Genomic DNA, 19,603 nt, shown 5'->3' on the forward strand with positions numbered 1-19,603 from the left:
GAAAAAACTTTCACCCAAAGGTTGAACGAATATTCTTCTCCTTCCAAAGTTCTTTCAGATAGCTCAAGGACATTCTCGTAAGAACTCAGCAGCCTTATGCCCCAGAGAGCAGCTATTGTTTGTGGTGTGCAATCTCTTTGGTAGCTCTCCAGCGTTTGGTTTCTCTTCGCTAAGCAGAGCCAATATGTGTAACATTGTTCTCTTCCTGTCTTTGGCCTGATAGCCATTTCCGTGGTAGCCCCTGCACCGCTCCCTACCACCTAGGCTAATTGGTTCAGAACTGTCACCTGACCTGAAATAGGCCAATCAGTTTGCCACTCTTATGGACTAGAAATGTTGAAAGAAGACTGTTGATGGGCAGGCTGGTAGCTGAGGCACATAACAGAAGCAGAGGAAAGAAGCCCTCACCTCTCGCAGAGAAAGTATCCAGGGGCCCCAACTTCCCTGTGCCTTGGTTTAGCTTTCCCTTAAAGTCTTTCAGATATTCCAGAAATCTTCAAATGCATTCTCTCAAACAAGTAGAGCTGTTATTTATTACTGAAAGAAACCTAAGTGACAGAGCCACAATCCTGACTGTGTGGTTAAAGTAAGTGGTTTATCTAGATGCCATTTCATTCTTTCTTTCATTTGACAGTCATTTATTGGGACCTATTACAGGTCCAGGATAGAGATAGGCACTCAGATAAGACAGGAGGAGTAAGTGTGGGGAGATGGTCCTGCACACAGGTAATTACTCTAAATTACGACCATGCTCTGGTGGACTTACAAAGCGATGAGAGCGAACACATGAGAGTGTGAGTGAATTTATTGGGAGGTCGCAGAACCAGGGTTAACCAGCTCGGGCAAGGATATAAGTTAAAGACTAAATCAAAACTACACAGAAAATTCTGATTACATTCCAGGAGCAGCAAATGAAGAGTTTCTACAGAGACTGAAAACCAGCTGTTCTCAGTATCGACTCCGCTCTGCAGAGTGGAAACTGATTTAACCGCAGCATGAGAGACTTAGATTATAAATGGAAGAATTTCCTGACATCGAGAGTTGTTAATGTTGGGGAGGTCATAGAATCTTTTCCACTGGAGGTTTTCAAAATAACATAGCTCTTCATCTGCCTGGATGACATTATTGTGATGCTGTCTAAAATAGGGAGAGGAAAGACAATCACTCAAGGTCTTCCCTCAGCTTAGACATTTTTATATACTGTCATTTTTAAAGACTTTATTTTTTAGAGAAATTTTAGTTTCTTTGAGAGAAAGGTACAGAGATTTCTAGTATACCTTGCACCCAGACAGGCACAATCTCCTTTCTTATCAATGCTTCCACCAGAGTGGTACAGGTATGAAAATTGACAGATCTTTAGCACATCAAGGTTTCTAATTTTCTATTGTAAGTTCAAAGCCAATGTGTAGAATTAGAGATTCAAATCAACCATTAGCTTTTTATAGCACTCATAGTTCATATCTGTTCTATTATGGTGTCTTAGTCAGGGTTTCTATTCCTGCACAAGCATCATGACCAAGAAGCACTTGGGGAGGAAAGGGTTTATTCAGCTTACTCTTCCACATTGCTGTTCATCACCAAAGGAAGTCAGGACTGGAACTCAAGCAGGTCAGGAAGCAGGAGCTGATGCAGAGGCCATGGAGGGATGTTCTTTACTGGCTGGCTTCCCCTGGCTTGCTCAGCCTGCTCTCTTATAGAACCCAAGACTACCAGCCCAGAGACGGTCCCACCCACAAGGGGCCTTTCCTCCTTGATCACTAATTGAGAAAATGCCTTACAGTTGGATCTCATGGAGACATTTCCTCAACCGAAGCTCCTTTCTCTGTGATAACTCCAGCTGTGTCAAGTTGACACAAAACTAGCCAGTACGTATGGCTAAATATATTTTACTCATTTTTTAAATCGTATTTTCTTCAATATGTTTGATTTCATTTATACATTTTCATGTACTTGTGTATTTACTTGTCACAGAGCCTGTCAGAGGGACCTTTCCCTCATGCTTTGTATGGTCACAGGTATGTATGAAATGTGAACAAGCTGGACGATCTAGTTGTAGTTTGTTAAGATCATTAGGCCATTCTACTTGGACTTTCTGTGAAGGTTCATTTTCTATGTGAGCCTGAACTGGCAATAAAGTATCATCTATCTATCTATCTATCTATCTATCTATCTATCTATCTATCTATCTAAACATCATGGTGGGCATTTCTATAAGGGTATTTTAAAGTAAGACTGACTTTTAAAAAATAACTAGTATGAAACATCATATCTTTTAATGTAGTATACCCTCACCCAGTCAGTTTAAGTCTCAAATAGAACAAAAATATTGATTCTCACGTTAGTGAAAACTTCCTGGGAAGTCAGCTTTTCCAGCTCTTGTATTCAAACACATACATACATATATCTATGTTCAAACATATACACATGCACATATATCATATAATCATGCATATATATACAGATATAGATGTATATGTATGTATTTATATATACACATTTATACACATATGTATGCATACATACATATACACATTCTGTTATATTCTTTCTCTGGACAATTTTGACTAATATAGATTGGTATTGATGTTACAAGTGTTTTTAGAGGGACGGAAGTTTAAGTAGAGGACTTCTGAACTGGCTTTGGGATTTCTGGAATGGGCTGCTGAATTTGAATGCTTTCGAAGGTACTAAAGAAGCACTGATGGACCAGGACATGATCTGGCAGTAGAGATGTGCACACTGTCACTATGGGGTTGACATAACTGTTGACTCTGACTTCCTGATGATTGCCAGAGGATAGAGCCTGGAAGTGTAAGACTACTCATGATTGCTCATGAGCTAAACCTCAAACAGTAGGTCCCAGGATAGGAAGCATAGCTTAGCATATGTCCATTGCAATGCCTCTGGCTTCTGCTTCTCTATCAATGTTGGAATCTCACTGGGACTCCTGTTGCATATCCTGTTGTTGTTTTGTGTCATGGGGATCCTGTAGTTTTGGATCTGTAGGACCAGCCCCTTCATGCATTCCAGCAGATGGGGTAGATGTTGAGGTAGACCAATGCAAAGCCCTGGAAATGAGCCTGAGAGGTATCTGTGCTGGTCAACCTGCCTGTTCTTTGGCTCTCACATTCCTGGGGCCTCATGCCCTCAGGGCAAATCACTAGAATACCTTCTCCCAACCAGGACCAGCTTTACCCTGCTGCCCAGATAGTAACTTTTCAATCGATTTTTCTTTATGCAAACTATTAGAAGTGGTATCTATCTATCTATCTATCTATCTATCTATCTATCTATCTATCTCACTACAGACACACACACACACACACACACACACACTCTGTCATGTGCTCACTTAATTCTTTTGAGACTAACTGTCAAATACCCCAAATGTTCAGGAGCCTCTGACCCTCTTATCTCCCATATTCTGAGGGCTGGGATTGCAGACATGCACTATCATGCCTGCTGCATGAACTGTCGGGTATGGAACCCAAGGCCTTATGTGTGTTATGCAAACACTCTACCAACCAAGCTGCATCCAGGCCTTCCGATGCGGCCCAGGAGCACCTGCCCTGCTGGCTTGCTTGTGAGGAGCACCAGAGGATGAGCACCTCTCTTACTGCTTGGTTCATTTCATAATCGTTTCCTCCTCTCACACTCTCTTTCCTGGGCTCCATCTCACAGATAGAGAAAATCAACCAAATCCTTCTCAAGGCTCCATTTCCTTGAGGACTTGGGTTAATATATCTATCATAAAATGTTTTCCTCATCTCATATCTCTCTTCGACTACTCTCCTTTGAAACTTAGAGAGAGAGAAAAAATCTTTTCTTTATCTCTGTTTTCTTACATGCTTTCATTGTTCAGTCTGGCTTCTCTCTACCCTTTTCCTAAAACTGCCTTTGCAGAGATCAATAGTGACTCCCTTTGCTGTTAAATCCAAAGGATAATTTTCGGCTCCTTTATCTTCCTTGGTCTGTCTGTAGCACTGGACTCTGACCCTAGCTTGCTTCTTCAAACATTGTGTTGCCCTGACTTTTAGACTATGGACTCTCTTGGTGGTTTTTCTTTTTTCTCATGCTATTATAACTGTTCTCAGGAACTTTATGTATGTTGTAAATATTGATGTTTCCCAGGGTTGTCTCTTCATCCCCCTCCCCCTGATTTTCCTTTCTCTGTATAAATTACCCCTGGGAAATCTTAACCATTCATATACATAGCCTTAAAATCTAGTAACTTTCTAAACTATATTTTAAAGCTAGCTCTTGAATACTTGAAATGTTAAGATAAAAAGCTCAATCTGTTTTCTGGATATTTCTTCTGTCTTCTATATTCCGGAGGCTGCTGAAACCCAACGTGTCTAAAATTGGACTTCAGGGTCTTTTACCATTTGTATCCGAGCCTGCTTCTGCCTTCTCACCTCAATGATACCTTCGCTCTTAGGTCATAAACTGAGTGCTATCCTTACTCCCTACCTCAGGGCCTGAAAGGTGAGTGAACTCACCCTATTATCCCCAAATTTTCTTAGCTGAGCATGGAGAGCTGCAATATATGGAGTCCGTTGGTCCAAGAAAGCCAGAATGTTTTGCTCATAATCCCTTCTCTCTGCAAATATGATATTGAATACAATATAATTTTGTATATTGTGTATTTTATACATTTTTACTTCTGTAGTCCTGGAGATCGAACCCTGGGCCTGCGGGCCTGCTCATAATAGGCAAGAACTCAAAGAGTGGTAACCAACGAGGATGTGAATGTCTCGGTAACCCCTCAGCTCTAATAAGATCAGAACACTGGGCCGTATCTAACCAATGGAGACCTTTTAGTGCTAGCTTTTCCAAGTGTCTCCATGGTGTGTTCCTCTCGTCCTCTCTGTCTCCACAGCTCACCAGTTCATGCCTCTTGCTTCTCTCCTGGAATGCTGCAAAGCTTCTCACTTCCCTTCCATCTCTTCATTGCCTCCTCAGCCCGTTCTCTTAATTGCTGCCAAAGTAATTATTTCAAATTATAACCCAATGATGTCATTCCTCTTCTCAAATCTTTTTAACTGTTGCCCATTTGCACTAAGAGAAGTTGCGTAATGTTTCAGTCTCCTCTCATGGCCCCTCCTAAGATTACCCTGTTCCTTCACCAGAACTATTTGTCTCTATTTCACTCTCTCAATACACCATGTCAGCCAGACAGCAGCAGACGTCTTCCACAGAGCAGCCCTGGTTGTAATTTTCTGCCCTCACGGACATAGAACTAACTTCTCCTGCATGGCTTCATTCTTTCCCTCTCATTCTCAAGTTGACTTTTGTAAGGGCCTAAGTGAGAGTCACAGGCTCCACAGGGAAGAGGACAGGGCTAGCCTTCCACATGGTACAGTAACAAGCGCTCCATACTTTCTGTTGCTGCTGTTGTTGTAAGTCCCTTTTTAGCCGTGGTTCTCCAGGGATGATTGCATTTGTCTCCACCCCCCCCCAACTCCCCACGAATACTTTTCCTGGATCCACCCTTCCTCCCACCCCAGGCTCTGCATATTCATCTCTTTATTATACTGAGCAATTTGGCTCTACCCAACTCCATGAAAGGGCTCAAGAAAACAAAGTGTTCTTTTGTTTCTGAATGTAGTTCTTGCTCAATAACCGTCATTTTTAGTTTGAGCATGTCCCTTGAGATCCTCAACCCAAGTAGCTCATTAGAAACGTCTCTTTGAAAGTATGGAAACACTCTTACAAGAATATCACACAAGCCTCCAAGACAGTAGAAATGCCTCGCTGCTAGGTCCCAGGCACACTGGCTCTCCTCCCGTGCCTGTCATATTCCTTGTTCTCTCTTATTACATGTGTGTATAAGCTGCCAACTTCTCCTGGAACGCTTTGAAGATAGCCAGTGTTAGCTACAGTTCATGGACTTGACTCGGACAAAACCAAAACAAAGCAAAATAAAACTCTCCCTAATTATATCATGACTGAATTCAGCAGCTTCACTTCCATCACAGGATAAAGTTCACTGCATTGGTCTCCAGGGGATTAGAAAGAAAACAAATTTCAGCTTCTAAAAGTGCTTTTCAGGGCTTCCAGTGAAGGCTTGTACGGGACATGAAAGGACTCCAGGAATTAAACAGCTTTCAGTTTGGTTCTAAATTCAGGAATTAATATAATTAATCAAAGCTGCAGCTCACAGTTCCTTTGAAAACAATATGCAGAGTACGTGGCCCCTTTACGAAGTCCACACAATCTTATTAGTTTGAAAGTCAGTCATATTCAATTATCCCGTTGATTTTTTTTTAAAAGGAGTATTTTTATTAATTCTCTGAGAATTCCATGTTATGTATTTTGCTCACACTCTCTCATCCTGTAACTCCTCCAAGACCCACACCCACTTCCACCCATGTTCTTAAAAAACAGAAAAACACCGTAACAACCTCAAATTCAATTTGTATTGTTTAAATACTCTAGGGTATGGGGACCTGCTCTTGAGGGTTGTGGATCCACCAAGGCTCATCCCCTAAAGGGAAACTGATTCTTCCTCCCCCACACTCCTGCAGCCAGCAAATGCTAATAGATTTTTACATAGGCATAGAACTTTGTGCCTGCCCACTCTTTCCTTCTATAGCAGAGGTAGCAGAAGACAATGGTTTCTCTGAGGAGCCTAAGTGTGATGGAGCTTTGCTTCCAGTCCCCACTCGGCTTCTTTTAGCCATGTGAACTTCATGATACTGACTTCTAAGCTGTTCCCATACTTGTAACAAAAGCATAACTCCATCCTAGGATTTTCGTGAGGATCAAGTTAGATACTCAAAAAGTTTTCAGCAAAGCCCTTGCTATGTATCTAACCCTCAGAATGTATCAACTTCAAAGAATTCGTTAAACATTTGGAAGAACACATTAAATATTTGTAGTGGAGAATCCAGGCTTAGGCTAAAATAGAGAGAGAGGAAAGGGGCAGCCATTGCATGGGACTCAAGGACACAGCTTGAGAGATGGTCCACTTGGTCAGGAACAAAATGGAAAGAGTTCCATTTTAGAGTGGGCAGCTGGGAACACCACTACAATAAGGAAACTATTATGCCTTAGACACCTGCTTGGTGCACCACAGGCCACACCCTCTCTAGCTTCTAGTCCTTGCCCTTTTGTCCTTTTGTATGTGTGTATGAGTGTTCATGTGCATGTTATCAGGTATCTGCATGGCTCTTCTTAGTTAATTAAAGACTCGGCTAGAATGATGCTCTTTACATTGAGGCAGAATTGCTCCCCCCCACTGGCCCTTTAATTTCCTATCTTCAGTTATGATGCTAATTACATAGACTACTTTATATTTCTTCTCAATGTCTTCCACTGAGACTGCAATACATGTTCTCATTTATCCACTATAGTATGACGACTTGAAGGCAGAGGATATCTTTTGTTCACCACAGATATCCTTTTGAGTTCCATGACCTTAAAAATATTTACTATTATTATGTATGTATGTATTATGTATGTGCAATGGTGCATACACGGTGGTCAGCATAATGATAATTTTGGTTTCTTTAAAAATGCAGAAATGTTATAGGATATGTTATCATTTTAATCCCAGGTGTGGGACATGGGCTGCTTTAGATTGTCCACAACAGCTGACTCTGATTTGCCTTGCTCTCTAGTAGAGGTGTGAATTTGCCCCATGTAGATAGTTTCTGCAAGTATATGAGGTTGGAAACTCTGGGGACTCTTGAGAGGGTATACAAATGCTAGCGCCCCTAGAGGGGTTGTAGTGGCCATTGCTATTGCTGTTGTGGTTGTTTTGGTTTATCAAGTGGGTGTGCACAAAGAGATAATACCAATGTACTGGCTGGTTTTGTGTGTCCACTTGACATAGGCTAGAGTTATCACAGAGAAAGGAGCTTCCCTTGAGGAAATGCCTCCGTGAGATCCAGCCGTAAGGCATTTTCTCAATTAGTGATCAAGGGTGGGAGGGCCAATTGTGGGTGGTGCCATCCTAGGACTGGTGGCCTGGGTTCTATAAGAAAGCAAGCTGAGAAAGCCAGGGGAGCAATCCAGTAAGCAGCACCCTCTATGGCCTCTGCATCAGCCCCTGCCTCCAAGTTCCTACCCTACATGAGTTCCTGTCCTGACTTCCTTTGTTAATGAACAGCAATGTGGAAGTGTAAGCTGAATAAATCCTTTCCCCTCCCCAACTTGTTTCTTGGTCATAATGTTTTGTTCAGAAATAGAAACTCTGATTAAAACAACCAAGAAACTGGATACCCTGATAGGGAAGATAGAGCTTGCCCCAAGATACTCAACTCTGCTAATCAGCAGGAAGTAGTCTAACAATATTGATGCCCCCCTTTCCCCTTAGCCTTCTTTCTTTCCTACCTGGTGATGGGGGTGGTGGCGGGAGGGTAGATTATGGGTGGAGAAGGGTGATAGAAAAAGAACCCTATAAAGTAGCCAAAAGTCTGGCTACAGGTAGGTCAGAGAGTAACTTCGTGGATTGACTTCCCTACCTTTACATGGTTTTCAGGGATTGAATTCAGGTCAGCCAGCAGGCTGGTGTGCAAGCTCTTCACCCAGTGAACCATCTCAAGGACATTCGGTTGTTTGGTCTTCACAGGCCCTCTGCATGTCTAGTTGCTGTGCTGTATCCTCAGAAAGAAAACATGGTGTTCAAAGAGGCTACATGACTTGCCAAAGGTCACATCACTAGTGAATCTTAGAACAAGGGTTTGTGATTCCTAAACACGCATCTCTCCACTATATCACATAAACTAGTTTAGAACACTCTACCTTTATCCTGAGGAGTTGGGGACTTATAGATTTTTAACATTATGCAAAATAAATTGAACAGAGTTTAATGAGAACAGAAATCCCGGGGCCTAGCAAACACAGAAGTGGATGCTCACAGTCAGCTATTGGATGGATCACAGGGCCCCCAATGGAGGAGCTAGAGAAAGTACCCAAGGAACTAAAGGGATCTGCAACCCTATAGGTGGAACAACAATATGAACTAACCAGTACTCCCAGAGCTCGTGTATCTAGCTGCATATGAATCAGAAAATGGCCTAGTCGGCCATCAGTGGAAAGAGAGGCCCATTGGTCGTGCAAACTTTATATGCCTCAGTACAGGGGAACGCCAGGGCCAAGAAGTGGGAGTGGGTGGGTGGGGGAGTGTGTGGGAGGCTGTGGGGGACTTTTGGGATAGCATTGGAAATGTAAATGAAATAAATACCTAAAAAAAAAAAAAAAAAAGAACAGAAATCCTTTGCATACAGTTAAGGAAGGAGGAGTTCTTGCACATCTGAGATGACCAAATTGTCCCTATACTGCTTTCTTCTGGGCTCATAGTAACTGATAGAAATGAAGTTCTCCTGAACCTTGGCACTCAGTGCTCCATCCTAAGAGTTTGAAGTCTCAAACATAGAAGAGAGGACTCCTCTAATCAGCGTGTTTTCTTCACTAGAGTATATAACTCTTGGCAATATACTTTGTCAGATGGTCAGCATCTGTGAAAGGTAGACAGACATCCATGCTTGTGTGTAATACAGAGGAACCTGGGCTGTTCTGCTGAGGTTTGCTTTGACAAATCTTTTGAAAAGTACTTGTAAGTGTTGACATATGCTTCGTACCATAGATCCATGCACATACGATTCAGCATGAAGGAAACAAGTGGAGGTGGTGGTATGGGTTTGCCCTGCAGCAGTTGGCCAGCATGCTGGATCATGAACACCTGAACACACTAAACAACAGATCTAGGTGGAGTCTACTCTGTGTTGTAAGAAAGAGATTTGCCTTAGTGACTGAGTTTCGGCACCACTGGTCTATGCTAGAGTCCACGGAAGAGAGAACCACCATCAGGTTTAATTTCAGAGCAAAGGTCTCTAATTATTGCTATATCAAATAGAACTTCACTGTGGCTGTGCATATTAGGAAGTCCAAATCATAATGACTGAAGTAAGATGGATCTTTATAATTTTTTTATATGGAACAGAAAGCCTAGAGGAAGCAGTGACCGGTTGGGTTTGAGAGTGCATCACACACCAACTTCTTTGCAGCTACACTTAGGCTTTAGCGCTCTATCAAATGTGAAAGGCTGCTGCGCCACGTGCTCTGTCGGCACTGAAGAATGCACAGAGAAAGACCAAAGGGCACAAAGAACATGCTTCCCACATGTTCTCTTTAGGGGATTTCTCTTTTCCTACTTTCAAACATGTGCTTATATCTCTTAGATCTTTAGATACCTCTGCCTGACAAGAGGGTTAGAAAGTCTAGGCTATTGTTAGTGGGGTGATTTTGCCTTCATCTGACAACAAACAATGGTTTTGTTAGAACACTGGGAGAATGGATGGGTGTTGAACCATCTAGCTGTCTTATGCACCAAAGAACCTCAGCTTAGGCCCACAGACCCCCTGGAAGAACATCACACCCTGATTAGTCTTTTGGTTCTTCAGTTTCATGATATAATTTGAAGAAGTTGAACGAGTTTATCTTTCTGTGCATGTATGTGTGTGTGTGTTCTTGTGGGCACCGTATATTTAAAAAAATATAACCCACAGGATTAAGAGTAGGTGGGAAGGGAGAATGGTGGTGTGGGGTGGAAATGTTATGTTTACAGTGTGGTTCCATTGGAGAGAAGTATGCGTAACTTGCATACTTTATTATTCAACAAAGCGTATGTGGTTAAATATAGATGGTAATGAAGTGCGGTTAAAAACAAAGTTCAGGATAGTTTGCACTTAGGAGAAGGAAAGGGCCCACAGAGAATTTAAATGCTGTTGTTTTTAATTTGTATGGCGTCTTCAAAGGCATCTGTGAAGTCAGTGTCCTTCATATCTCCTGTGTATTTTATAACTTTACAACAGTTTAAAACAAGTAGCTGGGGGGGGGTGCTGGTGGTGGTGGTGGTATTTCACCGCTTCGGGTGCTTGAGTAAGCCTAAAATCATGTAAGTTATTTTGAACCACTGCACTTTCCTACCCTCTTTGTATCTGAACCACAGAATCTGCTTATAAACAGTTCCAAGGAAATAAGAAAGTCACTTTATGGTTACCATATGTTAAAACAAGATTTAAAATGTGATGTTGGAGTCAAGATACTCATCCTATTATTTTACTAACACAAGCACACACAAGGAGTGACATGGTTCATTCCTTAAGTAAGGCTTATAGGGTTCTGGGTACCACGCTAATTATTGGGGGGATTGAGATGACCTTAACTTGTTCCCTGTCCCAGTTGGCTCACACGATAGTAGAGAAGATAACAGGTACTTAGTGATAATTGCTTTTGTAGACTATTTCTAAGCATCAATATGACTGTGTCAGTGTAATAAGGTATAGTTGCCTGTCTGGTTGCCCTTTCCTTTTTCTTTCTTTCTTTCTTTCTTTCTTTCTTTCTTTCTTTCTTTCTTTCTTTCTTTCTTTCTTTCTTTCTTTCTTTCTCTCTTTCTTTCTTTCCTTCTTCCTTTCTTCTTTCCTTCCTTCCTTCCTTCCTTCCTTCCTTCCTTCCTTCCTTCCTACATTCTATAAAAGAGAGGGTCTCTCTATATAACCCTCACTATTTTGGAACTTGCTGTGTAGACCAGGGTGGCCTTGAAAACTCTCAGAGATTCACCTGCTCCTGCCTCTCAAGTTCTGGGATCAAATGTGTTTACCACCATGTCAGTTCTGCGTTCAGAGGATGTTTATGCAGTTTTCCTAGACAAGCTTTGAGTTAACTGCTGTATTTTACAGTCTTTCCCAGGGATATGGAATTTTATTATCTCACACAAGCTAGGGGTCTGGAGAATAGACACCTTCTTGTACTTGCATTGAGTTTAGTTCAGAGGCAATCATGTATGAATAAGAAAAGGATCTACTTACGAACTCTAGGGTAAGACTAGCACAGTTCAGAAAGAAGGGCTTTAGGCACAGAGAATCTTGTTGCTAAAGTTCAGGGCCACACTGCCAACATAATAGCCATTGGCACCCTGTGACTTAATGGCTTTGGGCAGTATGGACATGGGACAGATGACATCTGTAGTCAAGAGGCTGATCTCAGGTGACTACATTACATGGAGAGGTGTTGAGGGCAAAATTTCTAAGGAAAGATTCATTGGAATGTCATTCCTTCAAAGATTTAAATAGTCTACAGATTATACACACACACACACACACACACACACACACACACACAGAATCGGATGTTTGAGAAATGCTGAGACTCTCTCTCCATTTCTTTTGAAGACTTACAATGTAGAGCAATAAGGGGCTTCATAAAAACCAGTTTAACTTTGTTTAGGAAGTTGACAAAATGTGAAGCTGTCAACTGACCAGGATTTTGCTGCTTCGATTTTTGTCTCGTATCCTGTGCAGGAAATATTTAGTGTCTACTGTAAGAAAACTGAGAAAACAGCCAATGAGTTAAGAATTATCCTAGGGAATGCGAACGATTTTTACGTAAAAGAAAGAGAAATGTGAGGCTGGGTTACTGTCTGGGGTCACCTTAGTAAGTAATGCGTAGCTCAGGAAGCTTAAAATGTCTGAAACATGCATTGGAGAAGCAGTGTACCACCTAGTGGCGGGTCCTGAAAGTGCAGCCATGGAGTTTTCCACTCTCTAGAAATGCAGAAGAAAAGCATCATCCTCGAATCCCAGATCCCTGAAAAACAGATGAAGTCTAAATAAGACATCCAGTTTTCAAAAAATTTAATTGAAAAACAGAGATCGCGTGTTAATTGTATACTAGAAGTTACAAGTTGGTAAATAAAACGATAATAAATCAAAATGATATTTTCCCTCATATTTTAAACAAATTTATAAATAACCATAAATATTTCATACCATAATTTTACTGTAATTGATGTTTATTGTGAATCGCTTTTTGTATCTCACATAAAAATCATATGTATTTATTACTGTAAATGGATGAACCGTTTTAACATTATTGAATACTATTTTCATGTATGGATATAGGATATACTATAATTAACCTTTACCCATTTATTTGAAAAATTTCATGATTAGCCTTTACAATTAGGCTTTTACAATAGCCTCTGTATTTTTGACTTATTTATTTCATTACAATTAGTTCTTGGAAGAGAAAAATCTTTGTCAAGGATGCACACATAAACTTTAAAAGTTCCTCTCAAAGAGAGGGTGTACTGAGCTTCCTCCCCTTGGAGTGGTTTTGTGATTTTTCTTCTCACACTCTCCTCTGCTGACTGGCGTACGGGATCAAATGTGTCTGTCTGAAGAGCAGGAGGAATCCTTGTTTTAGTGTGGATTTCTTTGATTAACTTCCTTCTGTGCTAGAACTTGTTTCATTTTTAATGTGTTTGCTCCTGGCTGTCTGCTTCCCGTTCCTTTGTGGCAATGCGGCTGCCCCTGTTCTTTCTTCTCCCTCCTGGGGTCTGGGGCTCCTTCACACTGGCTCACTCAGAGAATCCTTTCAGGTGTTTTTATCTGTTATTTCATTTTAATTTTGAACTAATTCTAGACTAACAGAAGCTGGAAAGTAGTGCCTAAAGTTCCTGTGTGCCTGTTACCCAGATATCTATCGAGAGTCACTCTTAATATCCCTGGAACAATGATCAGAGCCAGGAAATCAACAAGGTACAGTGCTTTTGTTCCGTTTCCTGTTCAAAGAACTGATCTCAGATCCCGTGATTTGTTATTGAACAGTTATTTCTTTGATGTTCTCCATCCTCTAATCATTGATCATTTTTAAGCTCTTATGGCCTTCCTACTTGATTCACTACATATAGAATATTCGTCTTTTTCTGTTTGTAAATGTTTTCTCATGACTGGAGTGAGGTTGTGCATTTGAGGCAAGAACCCTACAGAGCAACAGGCATCCTGCAACTGTACATCTATCTATCATTGTGCTCCTTGGTGTTTGTTGGTGTGACACAGTTGGGAAGGTGGAACCTCAACTGAATAATTGTCACCATCAGATTGGTCTGCGAGGGGCTTGTTGATTGTTAACTGATGTAGGCGGCGCAGAGGAATTTTAATCCAGCAACAGGGCTGCTCTGATCACTTCCAAAGACCTTCTAGATCTGTGTGATCTGGCTGGAATGCAGACATGCTACACACCTTTAATCCTTCTAGCTGGACTACAGACACACCCTTAGTACACAGAGGGACAGACAAAGGGACGAATCAAAGAAAGACTTCATGTAAGGGAACTCATAGATAATAGTATAACTAGTTAAAGTTGTTATCATGATTTCCTTACTATAAGGCTTTGTTGTTTCTATAGTTCTCAGGGGAACTTTGAAACTACACAGTATTTGTCTATGTTCAGTTTATCACATCTGATTGTATACATAGCATTGTATCCTGTTGGTATCAATGGTTTATCTATGTGGTATTATTCTGTACATGCATCTGTTTTTTGAGACAAGGTCTCTAGCCTAGGCTGGCCTTGGGTTTCTTATACACTAAGGATCACCCTGAACTTCTCATCCCCACCTTACACGTGCTGGGGGCTGAACTGTGGATGCTGGGTAAGCTTGCTACCAAGTGTGCCATACCCTTAGATGCATTTGCCTGTTCCCTTTGTCATAGCTATGTGTTCAGATTGTGGCTGTGCCTTGGTTCTTCCCTCATGAGCCAAGAAATTATTAATTAATTAATTAATTAATTTTACAGGAAACCACAGCTGAGAGACTTTTAAACTTTTAAATAGATTTTTGGAGTTTCACAAAGACTTTGGATTTTTAAGAGAAAGTTTGAATATTTTAAAGAGACTTTGAACTTTAAAACTTATTTATCATATTTTACGTGCTTTGGTGTTTTGCTTGCAGGCGAGGGTATCAGATGCCCTAGAACTGGAGTTATAGACAGCTGTGAGCCACCATGTGGGTACTGAGTACTGAACCCTCTGGAAGAGCAGCCAGTGCTCTTAACCACTGGCCCCTGGTTTTGAATTTTAATTTTCATTTATTAATTTAGTGTCTCATATATTACATCCCAACTGCTGTTTCCCCTCCCTCATTTTGTCTCCCACCCTCTCCACCCAACCTTACCTACTCCCTTCCCTTATATGCCTCCTCCATTTCTGTTCAGAAAAAGCAGGACTTTCAGGGATATCAACCAAACATGACATATCAAGTTGCAACAAGATCAGGCATCTCCCCTTGAGAAGGCAACACAGTAAAAAACCAGTAAAAAACATGGCTTTGAACTTTCTAAGTGTTTGTATTTTTTAAAGACTGTAGACTTTCAAAATTTTGGAATATTTTATATTGGAATGCTCATATTAATGTGAGATATTGGGAGATGAATAAGAAAGGGAAGGTTGTGTCTTTGTAGTGATGTATGTAACAAGTTGACAAGCGGTCAATTGTGCTGGCTAGTTTATGTCAACTTGACAGAAGCTAAAGCCATGGGAAAGGAGGGAGGCTCAATGGAGAAGATGCCTCCATACTGTCAGGCTGTAAGCAAGCCAATAGGGCAATTTCTTAGTGACTGATGTGGATGGGCCCAGCCCATTCCTGGGCTGATGGTTCTCAGTTGTATAAGAATGTAGGCTAAACAAGGAATGAATAGCAAGCTAGAGAGCAGCACTGCTCCATGGCTTTTGCCTTCAGGGTCCTGCCCAGTTGGAGTTCCTGTCTCGGACTTCCTTCCATGATGAACAATGATATGGAAGGGTAAGCCAAACAAACCCTTTCCTCCTCAAGTTGCTTTGGTCATAGTGTTTAATAGCAAGCCTAACTAAAACAAGTTGGTGCCAGGGTAGTGGGGTGTTTGCTGTGAAAGACCCGACCATGTTGTTTTTAGGATAGGGGAAGACTTTGGAACTTAGGGCTAGAAGAGCCACAGAATGTTGAAAGCTCAGTGGGCTGTTGTGTAGAAGCAGGTGATGGCAGCTTTATGAAGTTTCAGAGGGAAGTTAAAAGACTTTAGCCTGGCTCTTTGATATTTTGAATTATGACTGTGATTCTGGTTCGCTGGGGCTGAGAGTCAGCCACGATTAACAAGAGACCAGCACCATTAAACAGAAACCTTTGCTTTACTGGGACAATTGGTACAGGAGCTGAGAAATTAGCAATAATTAAGAAGGGAAGGATTTGATGGGAGCATTCATTTAGGGCCAATAGTTTCAAAGTCTCTCTCTCTCTCTCTCTCTCTCTCTCTCTCTCTCTCTCTCTCTCTCTCTCTCTGTGTGTGTGTGTGTGTTCTTCAGGAGCCAGAGCCAGAGAAGTGACCTAAGCCCCTTAAAGGAGCCCAGAAGACCAAGAGTGAATCCCAGATAATTGGACAGTGCTTCATGTACTATTGAAATTTGGTTTTGCTTTGATTTGATTGTGACTATGCCCTGATTATTCCACTTGAAATAGAAAAGCTTTAACTTTTTTTTTTTCTTTAAAGGAGCCCACAGTTCAGAGATTTTGAACTTTAAAACACTGAATTATTACAGTGTTTGAATGTGTAAGAGCATGAAACTTTTTAAGTTTGTAAGATATTTTATATTTTGATATCAGCACTAATGCTTAATTTGGGAGTTGAACAAGAAAGGAAATGTTGTGACTTAACCATGATGTGTGTGTCAAGTTGACAAGGGGTCAGTTGTGCTGGCTGGTTTAATATCAATTTGATACAAGCTCCTTAGAGGAGGGACCCTCAGTTGAGAAAAATGCCCCCAGGAGACAAAACTTAAAGCAGACAGTCAGATAGGGCAATTTCTTAGTTCTAGGGGAGGGCACAGTATATTGTGGGTGGCTCAGCCTTGGGCTGATGACCATGATCCCGTAAGAAAGCAGGCTGAGCAAACCATGCTGAGCAAGCCAGTAAGCAGCATCCCTCCATGGCCTGGGCATCAGCTCCTGCCTCCAGGTTCCCAGTGCTTGAGTTCCTTCCTGATTTCTTTCAGTGATGAACAGTGATGAGGAAGTGTAAGTCTGATAAAACCTGTCCTCCCCTGGTTGCTTTGGTCATGGTGTTCCATCACAGCAATTGTAACCCTAACTGGCCCTCAAGCTTCCAGGGGTCCTCCTGTCTCTGTCTCCCCTCTCCCTACAGGATCACTAGGATTACAGGTGTATGATGCTGCATCTGGCTTTAGGTGGACTTGAACTCCAACACTAAGTATTTGTAACTTATTTTAACTGAAGGGCAAGTCCAAGGTCATACTATGAGAGGTAAACTTTTTTTGTTTCAAGTCTAACTCTCAGGCCCATGCTCTGTGCTGTCTCACCTAGACTAGGAGGGAAGTATAATACAGCCAGATATCTGTGCCTGTGTTCACTGCCAATGCATAACATAGAGAAGAGAAGGAGATACCCACGGAGCCATCCCAGGTCAACAAAATTTCTTTGTTACTAAGTTTTAGCTTCAAATTTAACATATCAATGTTGGAAAGTGTGTATGTTAAGTTATAGATGGGGTCAAGAGAAGACAGACATGTAGGTTAGCTATAGTAACTTCTCTCCATATTTAAGACAAATGATCTAAGGTGTTCATTATATTGATGGTTATATCAGTTACTTTTCTTGTTGTGACCAAAGACCCAACACTAAACAAATTGTAGGAGTAAGACTTATTTGGGATTATGATTTCAGAAGGGGCACAGGATTTCATGGTAGAAAACAGATGATGCTGGGATGTGATGTGTCTGTGCTTAGGTAGCAGAGAGTACGCAGAAGTGTGGCTGGGCTATAAGCCACCAAGGTCCACCACAGTGATCTGTTTTTCCCTACTCGCAGAGGTTCTATAGTTTTTCAAAACAGAACTACAAGCTGGGGGCCACATGTTTAGATAGATGAGCCCAAGAGAATATTTCATATTCAAATCACTATTGTGGTGGATAGGAGAAGTTTCCCATGTCAAAAATGGTTCAGAATTGCTTGATGAAAGCCCTAAACCTGTGGAAGATCTTTTTAAGGAACATTGGAGGATAAACATCGTGGGTTCCTGCCTATTTACAAATGGCCAGCTATGAGCTTATGACTGTTGAGATTGCAATGTTCTCCTCTGTCCCCCCTCATATGACTTTCTCATATCTGTACAAGCAGTAACATTCAGAGAAAGATTTCCATTGTACACAATACAAATTGGCCTATGTTAGGATCATGTTACCCACATGATCTTAGACAAATCAGGATATTCATGCAGGGCTCACATGCCCAGCCTGTTTCTTAGAGCAAGGTCAGTTGGTAAAACACGAGTGAAGGAGATCTACCAAGCAAGACACACATGCAGGGTATTATTCACGCTCGTGTTTCAACCCTAGGCTCACAGGTGCTAAGTACTGGTCATCGTGATACCAATTTGTATATAATGGATGAAGGATTCATACAGAGTATATGGCATGTGCTCTATAGATTCTCTTTTTGTAATATACGGTATTGGGTTTGATTCATTTTCCTGGTGCAACTTCCCACTACACTTTGACAAACAAGGAATGAGCTGCTTATCTGGTGGGGATTTATAGCACAGGGAGTTCACAGTCTTGGAAGATGTCATTGGCAGTGTAAATAGCAAGGTTAACATGGTTGTTTGCGAAATAAATACAAACTTCAGTTAGTATTTCATCTTGAAAACCAGCTTAAGAGTGCTTTAGATAACCTCTTATAATTGAAGTCCTTATAGAAGCTTGGCCTTTATATTGAGTTTCGTCAAATACAAGGTCAGGCAGAAATTCTAACATTAATCAGTCCAAACTAGTGCCTATTGTCTTCTCCCGAAGTGTACTCGCCCTCACACTCCTTTTCTCTCGTCTCCCCTTTTCTTCTTATATCTCACATGTTTAGCATTTAAAAAAATATAATTTTCATTAAGTTAGATTCGTCACAGTGGAAAGGAAGGCCCTGCCTTTTGGTTGAGTGAATGCCTTCTGAGTTGTTATATGCAGTCAAAAGCAGTTCATTCTGATTTGATAAATGCATTGAAAGCACCTGAAATTGTTTCATCCTCTGTCTTCCTTCCCTTTTCATCTTTTAGAGCAATCAAATGAAATAGTCCCCTAGCTTCCCTAATCGAAGCTGTCTGTCTGCTCTGCCCCAGTACTAAAAACGCATGTTTCAATAAGTGTTCCTATGTGACAGTAAGTTTTCCAACCTTTTAAAAAGTACCTTATACAGAAGTTTCAAAACAAGACCCCTAAATCCAATTCCAGCACATTTTCCAGTTGTATACTTACCATCAGGAAGGATACATGTCTGTATCTATGTGCAGTGAATTGTACATATTATTACATGTGTATATACTAGGGTGATTGAGAGAAGTATCGTTTGATGTTAAGTAGGACACCAATCATGGTAGCTTTTATCTTTGCTTTTTTTATGTCCATTGTTTTAAGGCTACTACACTCAGGGAATTAGGGCTTGAAACAAGATTTAAATTTTAAGATGGCTCATTGCCTATCATATATAGTATATATATAAAAAGAAGATATCGTCTGCATGTTAGACCATTGGGTAATAGTTAGATTGAAAGACATTTGCAGCTTGGGCTTTTATTTTGTGAAACTACACAGTACACCCATTCTCAAATGCATATCTTCATTCACACACACACACACACACACACACACACACACTCTTTTTTTTTTGATTTTTAATATTTTTATTACATATTTTCCTCAATTACATTTCCAATGCTATCCCAAAAGTCCCCCATAGTGCCCCCCACTTCCCTACCCACCCATTCCCATTCTTTTG

The sequence above is a fragment of the Mus caroli genome, chromosome 3 (genome assembly GCF_900094665.2).
Source record: "Mus caroli chromosome 3, CAROLI_EIJ_v1.1, whole genome shotgun sequence".
In the NCBI taxonomy this organism is placed as follows: Eukaryota; Metazoa; Chordata; class Mammalia; order Rodentia; family Muridae; genus Mus; species Mus caroli.